This window comes from Fringilla coelebs, assembly GCF_963513975.1.
Source record: "Fringilla coelebs genome assembly, chromosome: 7".
Lineage (NCBI taxonomy): Eukaryota > Metazoa > Chordata > Aves > Passeriformes > Fringillidae > Fringilla > Fringilla coelebs.
This window is the reverse complement of record NC_140035.1, coordinates 27,200,930-27,221,936: the sequence shown is the minus strand read 5'-3', so window position 1 is coordinate 27,221,936 and position 21,007 is coordinate 27,200,930. Positions and strand designations below refer to the sequence as shown.

The window sequence follows — 21,007 nt, the reverse complement described above, 5'->3', positions numbered from 1 at the left end:
TCTGTGGGTCAAATTTTGAACACAAAGGGGCTATTGAAGTGAGCATGATTTGGTCAATTAACCTGTTAAATCTTTGCGTGCAAGGCAGTTGGAGGCCTGCTGTGGTTTTGGAGAGGGGTTACTGAGATCCAGCAAGTTACAATATGTTGAGAATCCCATAGAGGTTGTATCCAAGTAGGGACGTTGTTGGACCCCTGCTCCTTGTGGAATAATAAATCACATGGAACTTTTTCAACTGGAAAAACATATTAACTTGTCTGCCACTCCAGCTGGAGAGAATAAAATCATAATGTTTTATGATAAATTGCATATATTTCTTATATGTATACCATTTGTCAGACATTTTTCCCCTGAAGCTGAAACCACAATGTCACATATAAATGGGTTTTTATAATGCACCATCCATGGAGACTGAAGGAATATTAAGGATTAATTAAAAGCATAAGTCACCAAAGTTGATTAGAATGCAAACTAGGTCAAATTTCACGCAGGATCCATTAAAGGAAGCCAAGGTTGTAGCAGAGAGACAAAAAGACTGAAGAGCTGCTATATTTAGATTAAAAAAAAAATACACTATAGGCAAGAATCCCACAGATGGGAGATGAAGGGTCAAAGGCAATAGGAAGCACAAACCAAAGTGGGGAATACTGTTGCTGGGTTTCAGTCACAATGAAGACCTCTCTGAGGTGACTTGCCAGAGCAAGCTAAACAGCATTTGGTAAGAATTGCTGAGTGTCCTTGAGCTCTGCTTTCATGGAGGCAGAAGTGCCCGACTGGTTTTTGCATGGACAGTCCATGTAGGTCTCTCACACCCTGTCCAGCAGGCAAGATAGAGGCAGAGTCCCAATAGTGGCCCAAGCAAAATCAGTTTTGTGTGACAGTGGTATTCCTATTGCCAGCTTGGGAAAACTGGTTCCAGTTGGTGTGAATCATCCACTATTCTGATTCTTTCTCCTGGTGCTCCCTGAATATAGCCTGTGACTGTAGCTGACTCAGAAGAGGACAGTTTTTCTGCTTATACCAGGTGAAGACATGTATAAACACACTTTTGTTTAAATTGTGAGCAGCAGGCATAAGTTCTTCTCCTTCAAAAATCAAGATTACATGATTTGGGTTTTTTTAAATAAAACTTTTGATGACATTCCTGTGTTGTGGGTATTAGCAATTACCATGCTGCTTTTTCATTTCTCTAAAGCTTTCTACATGCTAATAGCAGCTTCACTTATTAGTTTCTATCACCATCCTTGCAGCCAGCTGTGTCATCACAATTGCTCAGCCATTCAACTCACTGTAGTTACTGGTTTGATGGATTATAATCAGAATTTTGATCCCAGAGCAACTTTGCAATAGCAATCAATGCCGAGCATGACAAATTATATCATCCTGAACCCATATTTGGCTAACTGCCAGCATTTCATCTCACTTGCCCATTGTGTTACTTTTGGTCTTTTTTAATCACAACTCTTTGCTAAGGGGTTTGTAGCCATTTTTTGGTACCTCTGGAACAAGTATTAGAACTGCATTTTACTGTACCTTAAAGTCCCACATTAGATTTTATTGTAAATCTGAAGTTTTCTCCCTTTGGAGAGCCATTTTAGAAGAAATATGTGTAGGCTTGTCTTTTTCTTCATTGCTTTTTGTTGTTTGGGGCTTTGTTCTTGGAAATGCAGCTGTTCCTTTATACAATTTAGTTTAAATTAACAACTGCTTTCCAGCCTGTTTTATTACAGCTCAGTACTTCTGGGACTTAAGTTTGATATTGCACGTAGTCAAGTTTGCAACTCTTAATTTACAGCTGTTACAGAAATACAAATGCTCAGGAACTATTTGTTGAGGCCCTCTTCATTAGTTCTCATAGAGAATATAAAACTTTGGGAATTTTGATACCGATATAAGGGCTATCAAATCTCCAAAGTCCTGGTGATCTCATAGGTAGCAAGGGTGAACCCTTTAAATACTGAAGCAAGATCTATAGAAAGATATATAGAAAGATCTATAGAAAATAACAATGACATTCTCCCACTGTTGTGTGTGTACATTACCTATAATTTTGAAAGCTCTGTTAGACATGCCTCCTGTCCTTCAACTTTCTGGTTTTAACAAAAGGATAAATTACATGGACTTGATTGGCAAAATTGCCAAGCTTCCTCAGGTAGGTGCAAACTTAGTCTCCATTTAGGATGTTATTTGCACTTCTCCTTGGTATTTATAGTCTAATTTAATGAGGTGTAGGAGAGAGGAGAGTGCTATGAAACGCAGCTCAGCAGCTTCAGCATTTATTTGTTCACATGGGATATTCTCTTTTGTGACTCTTGAAGATCTTTTCAATAAGTGAAGTTCACAGAAATGGTACATATTTGTCTGTAGTTAATTCAGACTTTTCCACTGTGAAGCTGTATGATTCATTGTAGAGATGAAGGTAAAGTTTTTGAACTGTGCCTGCAAAACCATGTCACCTGTAACTGTAAGATTTAATACTGCTGCAGCTAATAAGTGTTGGATGTGGCACGGGAGCTGGGGAAATGATGGGGATCTGCACATAAATTTTCTGCTATTTTTTTCAATGTTGAATACCCAGTTTGGAGTTCAAGTGGAGTAATTTCTGCAACTGTAAACAGTGATGCAGACTGAAAAGCAGCTTTTTTAACATAAAAAACCTGTTCTACTTCAAAGGGTTTATTTAAAGCTGGGAATCAAACAGCATAACTGTTGCAGCCTGCAGCTTCTCTCTATCCCCTCTCTTGATTTCTTTTTGTCTGCCTCTGTTCCTGCGCAGGTATTAACTCTCGCTTTGCTATAGACAAAACAGAGTTTATACAATGTTTGTGACATAAGGGGAGGAACAGCTAAGTGCTTTGTTATTTTGTGGTCAGCTCAGCAGGATAAACTTGGATTACATGACAGGTTTTACAAGAGAGAACAGGTTGTTCAGGTAACTGTCTCCCAGGACCTACATGAGCAAACTGCACTGTTGGGTGGAGAAGACCATCTGGATCTTTCATGATGTTCACACTCACACACTCTGAACTTCCTGTTCAGAAGGGTAAGACTTGCTGCCTTCTGCTTCCCCTGCATCTCTCTGTCTTCTCAACTTTCCCTTCCAGTTGTTGTGCTTGTCTGCGTCAGAGTTCAGTTTCACTAAGCCTTGCTCTCCTGCCTTCTATATTTCATCCAAATTGTTTCTACTCAGGAATGGTGGGAGACCTCCTATGAGTTTTTCATCAGTAAAGCTTTGGTGAATGGGATTGGTGGAGGAATTTTTTAATGTCACAGTGACTCCTTAATATTTAGACCTTTATGGAATCAGATAAAGAGCCTGAACCAGCTAGGAAGTGATCATATTCCTTAGGGTATTTGCCTGTGGCATTCTTTCCCTTTGTTTATTCTCTAGACAAGTTTTAAAGTGTCAGAGTAAATCAGAAAATGCAATTCTGATGCCCCAGAGCCTCCTCATGCACCAGTTGTCCTATTAATATTGATAACTGGATATGCAGATGTGAAGTGTAATGATGGCTGGCATGTTACACGTTCTTGACTACTCCTTTGGAGCACTCCACTCACTGTTTTCCACATGTTTCTGATGAACCCATTGTAATTTCACTGTACATGTTCCTTCTTGGCAATCATAGGTGTCCTGTAGGCAGCAGCAGCATGCTGATCCCTGCACTTGTCTGTGAGCAGCAAAGACGCAGATAGTTTTTGGGGCACATTTTACCCAGAAAATGCTTGATCTGAGTTTTGTTTGCTTCTTTTTATGCACATTGTACTGCAAACAGCATAATCAGCCTCCTAATGTTCAGTTAGGCTTACGAAACGACAGCCTTTTGTTCCACCTTTTCATTACACTTCATATCAGATTGAGCTTTTAGGGCACAATGCAAAATCTGGCCTCAGACATTAGTTTCTGTTAAGATTCTGTATTTGGAAGCGAACTGTCAGTTCTGAGGGAAGAATGGGGCAGAACAAAATGGTCTTTGCCTTGCTGCCATGGTAATGGCAGTGAAGTGCTGATAAGTAACAATATCCATCTATGTGTGAGTTAACTCCTTATGTATTCTTCAGGGAGAAGTACTCTGACAGAATAATATCATCTTTCTCAAAAAAAAAAATTAAGTCAGCCTAATGATTATAATTAATAATGGGTTATATTCTTGTGTAATAAATTGGGTCACAAATGGTACATGGTCATTACATTCTAGAAGATTTGGGCACCGTGACTACAGAAGTATTGTCTCAATTCTGTGACATGCAGTAAGACACTTGTACAAAGGATGACCCCAAAGCTGAAGGGTTTTTATACTGAAAATGTGTTTATATAGGTCCCTTTTTCAGTTTTGTCTTCTAGGTTTTTTAATGTTATCTCTCTCTTCTCTTAGTCCATGAGCAGTCCTTTCTGGACTTTAAGAGTAGCAAGCTGTAATTGCGTGTTAAATCAAGTAACTCCACCTAGATGGGTTTTGTTCTTGTTTTTAGCCAGAACGTTGTTTTAAGCAGATGATTTTATTATTTTTTTTTAATTTTAGGATAACTTTCAACAGCCACTATAAGGTAAGTTTCCTGGTGGAAGGCCGTGTTCAGTCCTTGCACAGCTTTCTTGTGCAGCCATGGGTGAGGCACTTTCTGAGCTGGGACTCTCTCCTTGTTAAACAGAGGGGCTGCTTTCCTAGTGCAGAGCCCTGGGGGCACTTTCCTTTTGCTTTTGAGGAATTTGGATTCTACATTGTAGAGCTTTCCTTCAGTCTTTTCTGAGATAAACCAAATCTATGCTTGGCTTTATTCCATATTAAACCTTAAGTTACCTTGGTAATTTCTGAATCACATTGCTCACTTCTTTTCTGTTATGATCACTGGACTTCTAAAGCACTCTGCTGATTGATCAGACTTTGGGGATTTGATACCTTTTAGTTTCTTCTGTAATTAGTATGTTTTAGTACTGTCCTTTAATTTCCTGTATGCTGTGTAACAACACTAATGCTATAGTACTCACATTTATCGTTTTTTTCCAACTTGATTATATGTTTCTGCCTGTTCATCATCCATCCCTTCTTTCAAATACTGTCAGACATGTCATTGTATCAACCATAATCTCAACTGCCAAACTCCTGAGTTAGTAGTTAAACCATCATTTAAATGTGCCACTTTTGTTATTTACATTACTTCCCAGATAAGTTTCATGTGGATCTTGAAACCACACTTCAAAGCACTCAATACTTTTGCTCGCCTTTTCCTTCCAGCTAGGATTATCTTGTGCAGATGACTTTTTGATGTGAAGGAGACCAGAGTAATGTCCTCATGCAAAGCCAGTCCTGGAGTGTGGTCCCTACTTTGCATGGCTGCCTGTTATATGCACTTTTTCTTTACACCAGTGTGAATGTAGTTAAACTCCCATACATCTCCAAATGGCAGTGGAATACTTGGTTATCAGATTTCATGTTAAAAGGGAGATTGCCTTGCTTTGTATTAGTAAATGACATGGTGTTTTTTGCATGGAGATTTTTGTTAAATTGAGCCTGGCACATAAGAAAGTAAATTGTCATCTATAAACTCATCCAGCCCCATGGAAAAAAGTTCAAACTGTTGTAAATTATTGATAGCAGAAAGGAGAGTAGGGCAGGGGCTTAAGTAGCATTTCGCACACTGCCTAGAGCAGAACTCTGAAGCAGAAATTAGAATTGCTACGCTCTTTGTGGAGCTTTTTTTTTTTTGTCCAGTGGTGTGAGAGAAAGGATTGTAAATAGTTTCTACTGCAGATCATCTTGCACTGCAAAACTTGGAAGCAGATCCATGTCTTTAAGATGTCAATTTTTTCATCTGTCTTTAGTTCCCACATGAGATTAATGAGACACTATAGGACTGAATGCACTTTAGAGAAGTGGAACAACATTTAGCAAGTTAATTAATTAATGAATAATTTTAAAAGTCATGGTGCACAAACTCAAGATTGTCACACAGTTACAGCATTTGTAGACCATATCTTTAAAGCTGGAAAAGTTTGCACACTGGACTATGACTCAGTACTGAGTTTTCATGTTTTAGAGTTACAGCCATGAAAAAGAGAAGGGCTTTTTTGCTAAATTTTGTCCAGTCGGTGTGTTTGCTTTAACATCAACACTCTAAGTTGGCTGTACATCTTTGAAAGTCAAAAGGGAAGAAGTGACTTCACTGTCAAAAGCAGCTCTCACAGACCCTCATTTACTTGTGCCTGGAGAGACAGGGTTGTTGGTTGTAAAATGGAGACTGTAATGTTCAAAAGCTCTCATGAGCTTAGGAACTCTTGATTTTCTCCTCATAGTACCAAGTCCAGACAGAGGACAGCAATCTGCTAGTGCTATCAGCTAGTGGAAGTTCCTTGTTCTTTTGTTGCTGAAGTTTTGGGGTGGCCCAAGCCCTTTTGGAATATAAAGCTGCTAGATCAGACAGTGGCACAGTGCCTCTGGGTTACTGAGGGCAGTTTTCTTTACAGGCAGGTGCTGCAGGAAAGTAACACAAACAACGCTGTGACAAAGTCATCACTGCACTGGGGATTTTCACAGTTTAACTGCTGGCAGCTCAGTCTAGTGATCATGGGGCTGAAGGCTCCTGCAGGGTCAGTGGGACACCCACAGCTCCCCTGACAGCCCAGGCCCTGAGGCTGCTGCCTTAGGCGCTCAAGCTGGATGCCTGAAGCTGAACAGTGAGAGCAGCCTCTGTAGCCCAGGGTCCAGTTCAACCACGGAGCAGGAGTCTACCCCAGCTGCTAACAGAGGTACCTCTTTGGCTGTCTCTTTAGTGCTGAGTGCATACCAGCACTCTGAATGCATGGTGGGACTCCTCAAAAAGATGAGCATTAACCCAGCTTCAATATCCTGGAACTGCAAGCCATTATCAGGAACTCTTCCAACGAACCACTTTTTTTTGTTTGTTTGGAATTTTTTTGAGAATGAGTGACGTCACTGAGAGTTGTCCCTGTATCTTTCCCCTCCTTTTTGGATGCTCCCTCAGGGCCAGGAGTGCTGTGGCCTCAAACAGTTCTATTAATAAGTATAGAATATTTTTTTCTTCCTATGCTTTTCCACCTACTGATGAATTAAGAGCTTGTGCAAAAAGAAACAGAGGGAGGACCAAAGATACCAAGCCTCATCTTGCTCACACAGAATCTGTTGCCTTGCAGACTGCCCTTCTCTAGAGTCCTGGGAAACACAGTGAGGAAGAGGATGAGGTTGCTCACCCTGTGTGTTGCTCAAGCAAGAATGGGTGCCAAAGTCAGAGTCAGAATCCCAGGACCTGATATATATGGTGTATTGTTAGCTGTGTTTGTTTTGGGAGCTTTTGGTAATTTTTCTTCTAGGTTTTTGTCTCTCTATTTAATTATCCTTTTCATTACTGATTTCCTGACTTAATCTGAATGTGCATAAATCTCCACCACAGATTTATCATCTCTATAGAAAGCGCTTTCAGGGTGGTTGTGCTGCTTCCCAGAAAAGGGACACCATTGGAAAATGAAGCTTTCAGATTCAACAATAAGCCCACTATTATGCTGATTTTTGCCAAGCTTTCCCTCACTTTTTTCTCATTTACTACAAGAGTGAGCTCAAGGCTTTTTTTTGTTTGTTTTTGAACTTCAGTCATTCTTAAGTGTTTACCACCCTGCTCAAGTCCACTCATTCTGAGACATCAGACACCATAAGATACGGCTGTGTTGCTTCTGGAATCAGAAAATGCTCAGGTTTTTTTTTTTCAGCTGCATGTTTCTGTGAAGGTTTTAACCAGCCTCTTTGCCAATCTTTAAAAAAGAACACATAAAAATAAAAATGTTTCTTAGAATATTGCATTCTGACTGTCACAGTCCTTTGGGGACTTGGTATTTTTAGCCAAATGTGAGATCTCAGAAAAGCAATTGAAATTAACTTTGATATAAATAGTCTCATTGCAAAACAGATTTTTTTTTTTAATATAGTATATAGTCTGCATGCTTATAAGCATTTAATCAAATTCAGGTCTTGTCTGAGCAAACATAATGGCCATTGACTTATGTGTGGGTTGTGAATTATTCTTTCTGAATTTGACCTGCTTTGAGAGCTAAAAAAGATGCTGTCGTTCTTTTTTTTTTTTTTTGCTTGGGATTGCACAGGCGAGTAGAGAGGCTTTTCTATTTCTAATTTTTTTCTGAATGTTGAATACAACTTTCTTCTGATAACATGTAGGAAGCCAGCCTCCCTAGGGCTTTGGTCCACTGTGGCTGTCAGATTTTTTTATAGTTATCATGAATTTTCTTTTTCTTCTTTCCATGCTTACACTCTATATAATGCTCTTTGGGATTCCACCCAGGTCCCTTGAAAGGATCTTCTGTCTTTTCTTTGCTTGGCTGCTTTCTCATAAGCCAAGCATGTAAACACCTACCTCCTGAAGATATATTCCTGTTAATCACTTCTCTCTTTGAACTTCTTTACTCTAACATTCCAGTTTTTAAACTGCTGTTAACAAAAGGCAGGATAAAATGTTATTATCACTCCTTCTTCTGGCTTAAAAGACCCTTGTAGTACTTATGCCCTAGATTAGCAACTGCTACACAACTTGTAATTTGCTGTTTTCTATATCTTCAGCCTCAGATCTGTTGCCAGACCACTGTGACTGTACTACTTTATTTCCAAATTTTTGTGTGTGAATCAATTTTCCCTTGTTGTGAGCCAGACACAGTTTTGAGCCAGGAGAATTTCAACTGATTTAATTTGTTGCTAATTAACAAACTCCTAATCACTGATTCTGGTATTGAAACCAACAAACTAATACATATTTAGAGAAACACACCTCAGCTCCCTTCCAGACACCTCTCCTCCCTGCTCCATGGTCTCCTGTTGCTGCTGCACATGGCACACAGTCCTTTTGGGGAGGCAACAGACCTCACCAAATAGCAGAAGATGAGGCTTTGTAGTCAGTCCATTGGGCAGGACTCAGAAAACCTGCACTTTATTTCTGCAGCTGAGAAGTTCTCTGCACCATTTCTTTCTTTGCTACTGTCTCTTATCTGTAGTCAGGAAAACCAGCAGTGACCTGCTTCAGGCAGTATACCTTAAAACTGAGAGCCAAGAAGCAGTCCAAGAGGATGTGGTGTTACTGGTGCAATGGAAGCGCTGGAGTCTGTCAGTCTTGTGGGAGCAGTAGGTGTGTGAAGGAGATGAGATAAAATATATCCCTGTGCAATTGTCCTATTACCTTTGCTTTCAGTTGGCTCCTCTTCCATCCCTAGCCCCAAGACTAATCAAGTAGGACCAGATATTGAACCCACATCATATGTGAGGGGTCTTTTTCCCCTTCAAAAATAGTCACTTTACAAAGGCTGTGTTGTGACATCCCTCTGGATTACTGCAGCTCATTATCTGATGTTAGAGTATGACATGTCACTTTTCAAGGTCCTTTTCATGACAGGTCACCAGCTGCTGGAGCTTTAATAACAACTGGATCTCAGCTAAAAATCTTTAAAGAATGAGGGGTGTGATGTGGTATTTTTAACCCAGGTCATTTCAGTGGTCTGGACTGCGGGTAGGTTTCAAAAACTGAATGGAATAATAAATTACAGTGCCAGGATGGAGTCAGGGAGGCTGCAAGTGAGCAAGAAATCATTCAGACACCTTTCCTGCCAAAGTTACTACATTGTACAGTTACACCTGGAGAATCTGTTAATCTTTGTCATATACACTGAGGGCTGGAAATTCCTTTCTTTCTTTCTTTGCAGATGGCAAACTGAGGCGGAGAGAAATCAAATGCATTGTCTGGGATCACATCAGAAATATGACCATGGTTGTGCAGGAAATAAAGTGACCTAAGGATTTAATGCAAAATCCAAAGTTGGTGCATTGAGCTGGTCATCTCACTTCTAATATAGCCCAAATGTTCTAGCTGAGATGCTTAATTGTTGTTGCTTATCATTTTACTTTTATCAATTACTAACCTCTACACAGAAAGTGAACCACTGCAACATGTGTTAACCACAAGGTTCATACTGCTATTTGGCATAAACAGAAGATGAGAACTAAACTCTGGGCAGCTGGTGTCCTCTTTTTGCAAATGTAAGCTCAGCATACAGTCAAATATGCTGCAAGTCAATGCATATTTACACATTTGCCGCAAAAAATTAAAAAGCTGGTGGAGTAATGCTAAAATTCTTTCAATGCTCCTGTAGAATCTGTTTCACCTTGTCTGTAGATCGCCTTCTAGATATTGACCCATTATTCCCTAGGAAAAAAAGGTTGGCAGATGTTGCATCAGCCTCTGTATGAACAGCTCCTGTTGCCTGAAGATTTGTTTGAGGCAGCCATTCGTGACCCCTACAGCAAAACATACATTATCCCTTTTATGTTCCCATTTCAGCCTCTACTTTCAGTTTCTGTGGATGGCAATTTCCTTGTCCAAGCTTTTGCACACACCTGAAAGCTTCCCAAAGGTGTTATTCCTCCTCATTTGTTTACACCTGCCTAGTACTTAGTGGGGTTTTTTTTCAACTTGTGTTTAGAATCCAGAAAACTCCCCCTCGAAATTGTCCATATACACCATTTCTCACAAGAGCGGTAGATGATAAAAAACCCTTTAGGAATTAATTTCAGTGTACACAGAGTATATAACTTTATTGGAAAATACATTAAAAAGTAGACCACTTAACTTTTGTTTAACTTCTCTAAATAGTTTTTCAGTTCATCTTAAATAATTAAGCCACTACTTTTTCAAAGGCCAGAAGTAAAGATCTGGAATGAAGTTTCAGTTCAGGTTTTTCTTCCTGCCATGCTGTCACACAAAAACCCTAAGCTATTTCTGGTTGTTCTTATTTTTAGATTGTTCTTCATATACCATTTACCGTCATTGAAATTAATGAGAAAATAAAAGGAGTGACCTTTGGCTAGACACATACAGTTTATGCATGAGCTAAACAGCAGGATCCTTTTTCATTCTTCTTTTTCCCACATTCTCTTTCTCCCTGCTCTCCCTCATCCAAATATAATTTGTAAAGCCTTTAGAGCCTTTCATCTTGTGTACTTCCACTGTGTTCCTTTAGATGAATCTCAGGTCCCTGATTCACATCTATTCTCTTGCGCTGAAAGGTCAGTGGCACCCTTGTTTTATGAATATAATCTACCATTCTCCTGAACTTCAGAATTCTTTCCAAAACTCCCAGGCTAAATTCATACAGCTCAGAATGCAGACAAATGTTGGCTTTACTGTAAAGAGCACTCTCCCTACACAAATACAAGCCTGGACATTCCAGGTTACGTTGTTGAAAATAAATGACCATTTACTGAAGATATGACTATTATTAAAGACATTATTCCAATTGCAGACATCAACCTGTGGCCTCACCGTAACATCAAATATGTAATTCATGCCCGGCTTTCTGCAGCAGGTGAAAATGTGCATTTGACAGATCCTCACTCCACAAAGGCACCATGCCTGAGAAAGTGCCCAGTGAGGTTTCCTGAGGCACCGCAGTCGCAGAGAGCCTTGCACTGTCCCACTGCAGTGGTTCCCTGCCAGGAGGAAACGCTGCCAGCTCTGCCTGGTTTGCAGGGTGGGTCAGAAACGTTCTCATTAGAAATTGCACCTTGAATGATTTTCAGTGCAGCAGGTTCAGAATTCTTGGTTGAAAACAGTAAGGCTCGAGTGTTGCCTCCAAACTGTGAGGGTGAAAGTTCGTTTCCTGGCTGAGGGGAGGGAGTCAAGTAGAGGGGTGGTATGACCAAGCAAGTCCTATTTGTGCTAGCTGGAAAAGAGGTATGCAACCATTTGGAGAGGGAGCACCATGACTTTCCAGTACTTGTGGCAATCATTGCCAACAAAAATGAGAACTGAAATGTGTTTGGGTTAAGGGAAATGCTTATGACAGTGTAAGACACCAATGCTGATAGTGAATCTGGTTTGTAGTCATTTATGGAATTTGGGGCGCTTTTTTGTGTGTTTGGTCGTTCGGTTGGTTGGTATTTTGTTCCAAGTGTATGGTTGTACCTCTGCATTCTTGTGTTTAAATTTAAGTGGATAGTTATTTATTGCTTCTTAATCCTTGTGGTATTGACTGTATTTTATTTGCACATTTTAGGTGGTATTTTCAAACACTGATTACTAAAAAACTTGTGGTAAATTTTTACATTCTCATTGTTTGCCACGAGTATTCATAGAGATTTACAGCATCACAGAATGGGTAAGGTTGGAAGAGATCACCGTGGGTCATCTGGGCCAACCTCCCTGCTCAAGCAGGGTTATCCCAGAGCACAAGGCAGAGGATTGTGTTCAGATGGTTCTTGAGAGAGAAATTCTACAGCCTCTGGGCAATTGGTTCCCATGCACGGTCACTGTACAGTAAAGTTGTTCTTTCTCACGTTCAGGTGGAACTTCTGGGCATCAGTTTCTGCTCGGTGCCTCTTGTGCTCAGCACCACCGAGAAGAGCCTGATCCATCCCCACAGCGCACACCCCCCCTCCTCCTTTAAATATTTATACACATTAATGAAGAGGGACCCGCCTCGGTCATCTCTTCTCGAGGCCGTGACTGATGTCGCCTGTTTACTTTCACTTATGGAGAAGTTCGTGACTAGTTCCTTACATGAGGCCCAGCGCTGTCCTTGCGCGTCGTGGGTGTTTTATTTCTGCGTGGCAAGCGGGGTACACGTAAATCATGTGCTCAACGCCTGGGGCCGGGGGGGCCGCTCTCCGCCCCACACGACTCCCCCGGCCCGGCACGCAGAGCTCCCAGGACGCGGAGGCGACGCCTCCGGCGGCCTCGCCCCGGGCCCGTCCCGCCGCTCCCGCCCGGCCCCGAGCCCAGCCCGGGGCGGGCCGGGGGCGGTGCTGGCGCGCGGGGCGGGGCGCGAGGCGTGTCCGCGGGAGGGCGGCGGTGCCACGGCCGCCACCGGCCCCAGCCCCTCCTCGGCCTCCGCCGCCGCCGCACCAGGTAAGGCGCCGCTGTCGCCTCCCCTCAGCAACACCTGCGCGGGGCGGCGGGGGGCCGCCGGGAGTTTTGTGCCCAGGGGTGCCGGGGAAGGAGGGGTGCGGCTGCCGCGGCGCCCCACCCGTTGCTCTGTCGCCTCGGATCCCGGCGCCGAGCCCCGGCTGCGGGTGGGCCCCTCCTGGCGGCACGGGGACCGCAGCCAGGCCGGCCCCGTTCCCTGGACCCCGCCTGGCGTGCGTCGGGACCCGCTCCGCCAGCGCCCGGGCGCCGCTCGCCGCCGCTCCCTCTCGGCCGCCGCTCCGCCGCCCATCGGCGCCTCCGGAGCCGAAGCGGGGCTGGGCTGGGCTCGGCTCTTCAAGGCTATTCGGTAACAGCCTCGGCCATAAATGATTAACTGCGCGCCCGGGGAGCCGGGTGTCGCCGAGCGTGGCCGCCCGTGCCCGGCGCGCTGAGCCAGCGGAGCGGTCGGTCCCGAACCGCCGCCGGGGGCTCTGGCAGGGCTGTGAACGCTGCTGCCAGCGCTGCCACACCGCAAGGTAGGCACGGAGCTTGCTGTGCCTCAGCCGCTGTTTCAGCGTGAATCCACCCATTCGGCGTTCTTTTTTATCGCGGCCAAGGTAAAAGACTGCCAGGGTGATACGGGTTTTTTTGTAACTGATTTTGTGTTTGGTTAAGGGTTTGTTGGGTTTTTTTAAGTCTTTGTTGTCTTTTTTTACTGTGCATAAAAAAATGAGTAGGTACGGAATTCGTTGATAAGCAGTGGCAGCTGGCAGTACTCTTATTCTCTATCAGAATGCAATGCCTCCTTTGTTGAGCTGTAAATTAACAGTGTAAGCTCCTTCCCCACCCTCAGCCTCATCACTTGGAGATGTGAATCGCTTGTACTACCAGATTTGTTTTCTTTAGGGCAGCTAAGAGACACCGCAGAAAATCCATCTGTTTGATTTCAGGTCACATTCCACTAGATTGATTTGGTTGATTTTAGCTTGAAAATGTGCTTCAAGGCAACTAGGGATCTTTTGTGGGAGTTTTTGGTTTTTTTTGTTAACTATTTAATTTGAACTAGTAGTGTATGCAAGAGGCATTTTCCTTCTGTTTCTTTGAGCTCTTGGTGCAGTTATAAAGTATTTTCCAAAATATGGTGATTCAAGAAGGTAAACTAAAAACTTCCTACACAGAAGGTGGAAAAGGCTGCATGTAGAATGTCAGATTAACTAGGAATGTATTTTCACTGTCCATGAAAGAAATCGTGGCTGGCAACCTGTTGAATCCACTAACTAGAGTCTTCAAGCTACTGTGAGCAGGACACCGTGCCCTTGCCACAATTGTTTCTGTGAGTGCAGTCAAACCGTGCAAATGCAGAATGATTTCCAGGTCAGAACAGGTTGATGAATTTAGTGAGGTGCCATCACAAACTGCTGGAGCCAAACACTGGTGCTAGGCTTGAAGTGTTCTCCCACTAATTGTGCTAGGGAAGTGGAAGGAGTTTGGCCCTTTGAGAGCAGCAGGATCTGTTAAATGTAATGACACACTAATCAAGATAAGGCTTGTACTGTGTCAGGTGCTGTATAACTGTGTAAGGAGGTAAGGTCACAACTCCGGGAAATTTACTGCATAAAAAAGTGCTATGATTAGGATGAATTAAACTAAGTACCCTTCAAAATGTCCTCAGGGTTATCCTTAAGTGAAGGGTCTGTTTCCACAGTCCTTATGCCCAGGCAGATGCAGGAGAAGAAATGTGCTTGAGAATTATTGTTTTGTCTGACATACAGTAATGAGCCTAAAAACTGAACACAGGCATCTTTTTGTGTTGGGAGAGGTTTGGTTCTGAAAGTAGACTGGTTATTCTTATCTAGTCCTTCTTGCTCAAAGAAACGGAAATGAGACTGTGTCAGGACACCTTCCTGCCGTTTCCCAAATTTTAAGGAAATGCTTGTCTGGAACCGAAATTGATTCAGGTCTGTTTTTAAGAGAACGTACAAAGTTTCCAGTGGCCTACAATGTGTTTTGTATTTTCTTCTAATTTTTCTCTAATAATCATGGAAGTACCAAACCTGTGCCTATCAGCAGTTGTAGACTGTATTTTGCATTAATTCTCACAAATTGTTACATTTGTGTACTTTTTTACCCACATACATGTCCTCTGTTGTCCTTCTAAGGGACTGTGTTTCCTGGTATGTTTTCAGAGGCCATGTCTTAGACGTCTTTAGACACTGTTAGCAATGTTAGTCATGCAGAATAGGGAAAAAACCCCACCTCAGTCATGTTCTCTAAACAATCTGCTGTGGTGCTTTACAAATCTAAAGGAAAGGTCAAACTCCACTTTTCACTGTGCACTGGAGGATAAAAGTAAAGCTGTGTAATGACTTGGAGCAGAACACCAAAGGGCAGTGAGACTTTGCACAAAGATCTAGGGAAGAAAAATAACAGTTAACTGTTAATTGTAGTTGATTTGTAGCTATTATCAAGGATTGCTCTTGAGAAATATGGCTCCTGTCTAGTGTTACTCTCTACTCTGTGTTTTTCTGCACTGTTCTAATGCTTCAGTTTTTGTGTTCCTCCTGCCTGCCTTCCTCAGATGTGTCACCAGCTTTCTCAGTCTTCTAAAATAAGAAGAAACAGTAATGAAGTACTTTTATTTTAGACTGGACACCTTCTCCTGTTAAAATTTGTTTGAAAACAGTGCTCCACATCATTATTAAATCAAAGAATTTGGATACTGAACTTCGCTGAGATTAACAAGGGGCTGTGCACGTCACATCTCTATGCCCCTTGGGTTTCTGAGCACCTTGAGCTTCAAAGATGTGTGGCATTGTTTAGCTTCTACTTTGCATTGGCAAGAGTCTCTTTACAGTCCTCAGAATGGTAAGGTCTTGTTTTGGGGAGCATGAGATGAGGGGGTGTAGTTACCTTGGGGGTGTATTTGTCAGCAGGACATTTACCTCCTATGTATGGGAGTGACATCGTGGCTGCTTCCTACAGCAGAAGTTAGACCTTGTGCAGTCTTGTCACATGCCAAGGATCAGCTCCTTGCCTGATGTAATTTGAAAGGTGGTCAGAAGAGCTAAATGTAAGTGACACCTTGACCAATGGTGTGTGCAAAATACATTGTTTGGCTTCGGTGCCATTGTGGGAGCACAGGGAATATAAATTTTGGGATATGGCAAGGAGCTGGGGAGTGAAAACTGACACTTTTTGACTGTTTGGTTTCATGGTATGTGGGTGGAACATGCAGGGAAGAGGGCAAGTCTGTCAGCTGTAACTCTTGTTTTTGAATGGAAGTGCAGTAATTCCCTTGTTCTGGGTATGGGTTAGAAGAAATCTGTTTTGGGTTATTAACTTCTACTGTCATTCCTGCTGGAAGTTTGTGCATGTGAAGCTTGTTTAGAAACTGGAATGAAGTCATCTGTGCCAGTCCTGTTTTTAATGTGTGTGCACCTTGGTGTGTTAAATCTAGGAACTGAAGTGTCTTTGGGGTAGGCAGAGAAGTAAAACATTTTTTTCTTCTGGGAAGTTGTCAGCAGATGTAGTTAGCTTTTTTTGTGAGAGACTTCAGAAACAGACTTCAAAATTAGAGTGTAATGCTGGTTTCTCAGTATAAAAGAAATCTTTTTCTTGAATTGGCCATCTTATACTTCATGTGCAATGCCAAATTTGCTCAATTACTAAAGTGATTATTAAGCAACAGTGACAATGGTTTTGCTTATTATCCCAGTACAATTACACTTTTACTAGATGTACCAGAAAAAGCTCCTGATGATTTTCTGTTTATATAATAGTGCTGCAGGCCCTGATTAGGGTTTGGGAATAAAGTCAAAGCTCTGCAAGTGTTTTAAGCTTCACTTGTAAAACAACAATAATATGGAATGCCAACCCATATTTTTATAATACAAAAGAGACTAAAAATATGCTCTGCATGTACATAGTAGGAAAGGATTGTGGCATAACATTTTCAAAGCTTGTTCTTTTCTTGGTTTGCTTTTAACTGAAGCTCTGCAGTTTCTTCAAAAGCCATGAGTTACAAATGAATCTGCAATACTTTGTGACTCCTTGTCCTTTCCTTCAGACAAAAGGCCCTTTCAAACCATTGTGGAACAGTCACTGATTTTCATGTGGTCATTCAGGAAAAGGATAGCGATTGGCCTTCATAATAGGCCTTTCAGTACTCTCTCAAGTGGTTTGCTAGCTGAAAAAAAAAAATGCCTATGGCAGTGTACTGTGTCCAGTATTTAAATTAATGAGGAATCTAATCTCCCAAGTGTTGGAAAAGTAAGAGTTCAAATGGCGAAGAAGCCTCACCTGTTTGTGAGTACTGGTGTGCTGCTAGTCAGAGTTTGGGACAGATTTTGGCCTGTGAACTGGTGCAGTTATATTTGTTTTTCTTTGACTGAAAGTCTGTTCTGATATTTTTTTTTTTTAAAGTGGCAACTTAAGCCTGGTGTTGCCATGAACTGTGTTTTTGAGAGGGTTGATGCTGTTTTATGTCCTGGGTGGAGTTGAGCAATGTTATCTGTTTGTGCTATGCATAATCAAGCAAAGTGTGATTATGATTTCTTGGATGGTGACTATCCTTGAAGGTTGGGTGTGTTTTGAGTTGGCATTCAAGGAGCTGCTACCACTGTTGTGTTGACAGCTCAGTCTCATGGAGTTATCTTTCTGTGCTGGTAAAGTCAACCTGCCTGGCAGCATTTCAAAATAAACACCTTATGTTTGGGGTAGGTAGACTGGTGTTTGTTAGCCCAACCTTGTGTAAGATATGTGCAAGAATTTATGGTGCTTGACTGAGTCTTACCTGGAACACCACCAAAAGATATTGTTGGTGAGACATTTCCAAATGAGCATAGCCCTTCAGGATGCTGGTTAATTTTGTTAGAAATGAATGCAGTACTTGCCCTGAAGGTTCAACCCTGAAGTGTTTGCCTGAATGGTAACTGTGGCACCTGGCTTTCATCGCTGCAGGAAAGTGGTTCATAGTGGCAGATCAAGACTTGAGACTTTCTTATTGGTTAGGTACAGCTGCCACCAAAGAGTATTTGGGCTCTGGATGACTTGAAGCTCAAGCATGTACTCAAATGGGTGTTTCAGACTAAATTACTTAGTAGTACATAAAACCAGCAGTGTCCTACACATATCCAGTTTGTGGCTTCCTCTTCTGCACTACACTTAAGTTACTCCCTTTTAGTATCTAAATTACAGTGCTGTGTATGGTTTTCTATGTAAAATTAAATGCAATAAAACCATTGCACATGCAGTTTGGGTGTGGTGGCACTTCTCAGTTGGAATGAGTTGAGAAGCTGTGGTTTATGGTAGCAGTGAAAACCTTCAAGTCCCAAAATGTCATCACTCTGGGACTTCCCCTTTCTGTGTTGCTGGGGGAATAACCATCTTATGCAGCGATACTAGCCTGTGTAGAATTTGATTTAGTGATCTTTAGGACAAGGTCTGAATGAAATGGTGTCTTTTCTCTGTTTCTGTTTTCCATTAATAACTTAGTTTTGGCTAGAAACTGTTTTGAATTGGCTGGTTTGTTTAGGTGCTGTCATGACATTGTGCTTTGGTGTTAGAATTTTTTGGAGCTTGTTGTCCTTGCACAGGGTGTGTTGGAGTTAGGGATGGTGTGGAGATAGACTGCACAGCTCTAAGATGCAGACAAGCTTCGTCATCTGCTGAGGTCTCCCATGTGCTGCATGCACTTTGTTACTAGGATGAAAGGAGGAAACCTACTTCTCATTAAAATTCTTGAGGGTTTCTTCCTCTTCAGTAACCAGATTATGTTGTATACAAACACAATGGAAGCCAAAAAGGACTGGATAATTCATCTGGCCAGCAGAAAGGCAGCCAAGTCTGAAATGCAAGGAAAGAGCAGGAGAAAGAAGTCAAAAGATCAGATGTGTGCTGTCAGGTGTGGAGAGCTCTAGTGCAGCTGGGGCAAGAGGTGCCCTGAAGAGATCTGAAGTGTGAGGCAAATACAGATGAACTAGGGTAGCTGCCGTGTAAGAAAAGTAGGCTTGTGAAGAGAGCAGCAGATGGTGGTTGGAAGAAGCCCTGGTGGGGAAGATGATTGGGCTTTTTGAAACAATATGATCCAAATTTTGCACTCTTGGGTCTGCATGACATCATGGCTGGTAGCCTCACAAATTTTTCCTGTTGTGAAAGACACAAGCCCTTCATGTCTGAAACAGGTGCAGTCTACATCCTCTGTAGCTGAGTTTCTGGGGAAGAGATATTTCACATTAAGGTCCTGTCAGACCTCTACATGTATTGGCAGTTTTGCAGCACTTTGATGTGAGTAAGAGTTTGGTTCTATATCCTTAGCCAAGAATATGACATGAGAGCCAGCCGTGGAGCAGGCTGCAGCAGTTCCACTGAGTGCTCAGTCCTGAAACTCTGACTGTTTTGTGAGAGGGTTCAGAATCCATAGGGTGTTTCACGATGAAGGGTACTCCATAATTAGAAGTGATGTACTTTATTTTGTAGTAAAGAGAGTAAGCCTACGAAACTAAGGAAGTTCTGAACAAGGAAAGCTTTTTGGTTGTGGATACCATCCCTGAAGGTGTTCAAGACCAGTTTGGGTGAGGCTCTGGGCAACCTGATGATTTATGTTGTTACCCCCATGGCTTGAGGGTTGGAACTATGTGGTCTTTTAAGGTCCCTTCCAACCCAAACCATTCTGTTATTCCATGATTTGGCAGTCTGGGAAGTCACTCTGCTCTTGCATAACCTGGCATGGGATGGTTATGTATGTAAATTCATCTATTGCCCTGCCATGAGTACAACAAGGATTGCAATGAAGATGACTAAAAGGGGACCTCATCAATGTGTATAAATACCTAAAGGGAGAGTCTTAAGAGGATGGAACAGGCTCTTCTTGGTGGTGCCAAGCAATAGGACAGGAGGCAGTGGGCAGAAACTGATGCATGGGAAGTTCCACCTGAGCATGAGGAAGAACTTCTTTACTATGTGGTGACTAAGCACTGGAACAGATGGCCCACAGAGGGTGTGGAGTCTCTTTCACTGGAGATATTCAAGAACCATCCAGACCTAATCCTGTGCAGTGTGCTCTAGGATGGCCCTGCTTGAAAAGGGAGGTTGGAGCAGATGACCCACTTTGGTCCTTTCCAACCCAACCCATTCTGTGATCTCTTGACAAAGAATGATGGGTTTCCATATTTTTTGCTTCTGGGATGAGGTTGACATATTGGTATTTTAATACCTGATTCCCTGCTCTGAAGTCAGCCCAAGTATATGACTATGATTATTTTGGGCTTTACCTTACAGATGAGGAAATGATAGAACTTCTAATTGCTGTCCCAGTGTTGACTTTCCAGAGGTGTTGAATGCAGGAAGTTATTATTGCACTTGTGTACGGTCAGGTCCTCTAAATATCAGCCTGTAAAGGAGTGATGGTGCCTTGCAAAGCATTTTAGTGAGAATTGCTAAAAAGCAAAACCTGATTTCTTAAGCTGTAGCAAGGGACTTTTTAAATGAAAGAGGGATCATCTTGTAGTTACAAGGTCTATAAAACTGCAAAAGGGTTAGTCATTAGCATTGTTGCCTCATATTAAAAGAATGCAGCAATGTAAACTCATTAGTTAAACTGAATAGCACACTTTCCAACTACTGTTCACTGTTTAAAGTGAATAATATCTTCTTCCATCTAGAGAGCTGCTTAGCCTCATATTAGCAATTTCTGTGAATTAAAAAAGAAAAACCTCAGCATTGCTATTACTGATGACAAAAACCAGACATTTTGTACCATAGTATGGTACTTATTCTGGGCTGAACTTGACCTACCAGGCTGTGCATCCTCACTGAGCTGTCTGTGTAGTCAGAGCCCTGCTCTGCAGAAGTTGTTCAATAGAGGGAAATGGTCAGACATGTGATAGCAAGGGCTGTTTTCCTGCAGTGCCAAAAGACGTGGGCAAGGACAATTCATTTTGAGATGTCAGTCCGTAAGGTCAGACTGTGGTGAGGGTGCTTCCCCAGTGGATGGGAGCGAGGCTCCTGCAGAGCTGCATTCCTTCGCCAGGCCTCTGGCCAACATGGGGACCGTGGAGCTGCCGCCAGCTGGCAGCTGGGCTGCTTTGCAAGGGCTGTT

General features: G+C 42.4%; 1 protein-coding gene across 2 annotated transcripts in view; it reads left to right on the top strand.

The window, feature by feature from the left end:
- Positions 1-12,841: 12,841 nt before the first annotated feature.
- Positions 12,842-21,007, top strand: part of SPATS2L (spermatogenesis associated serine rich 2 like) — a 77,741-nt gene continuing 69,575 nt past the window's right edge. Inside the window, exon 1 of one of the 2 annotated variants that reach the window (XM_084208897.1) lies at positions 12,842-12,912. The gene's annotated coding sequence lies outside the window, so the exon portion shown is untranslated. The remainder of the gene's footprint in view (positions 12,913-21,007) is intronic. The other variant, XM_084208898.1, reaches the window with a different exon arrangement.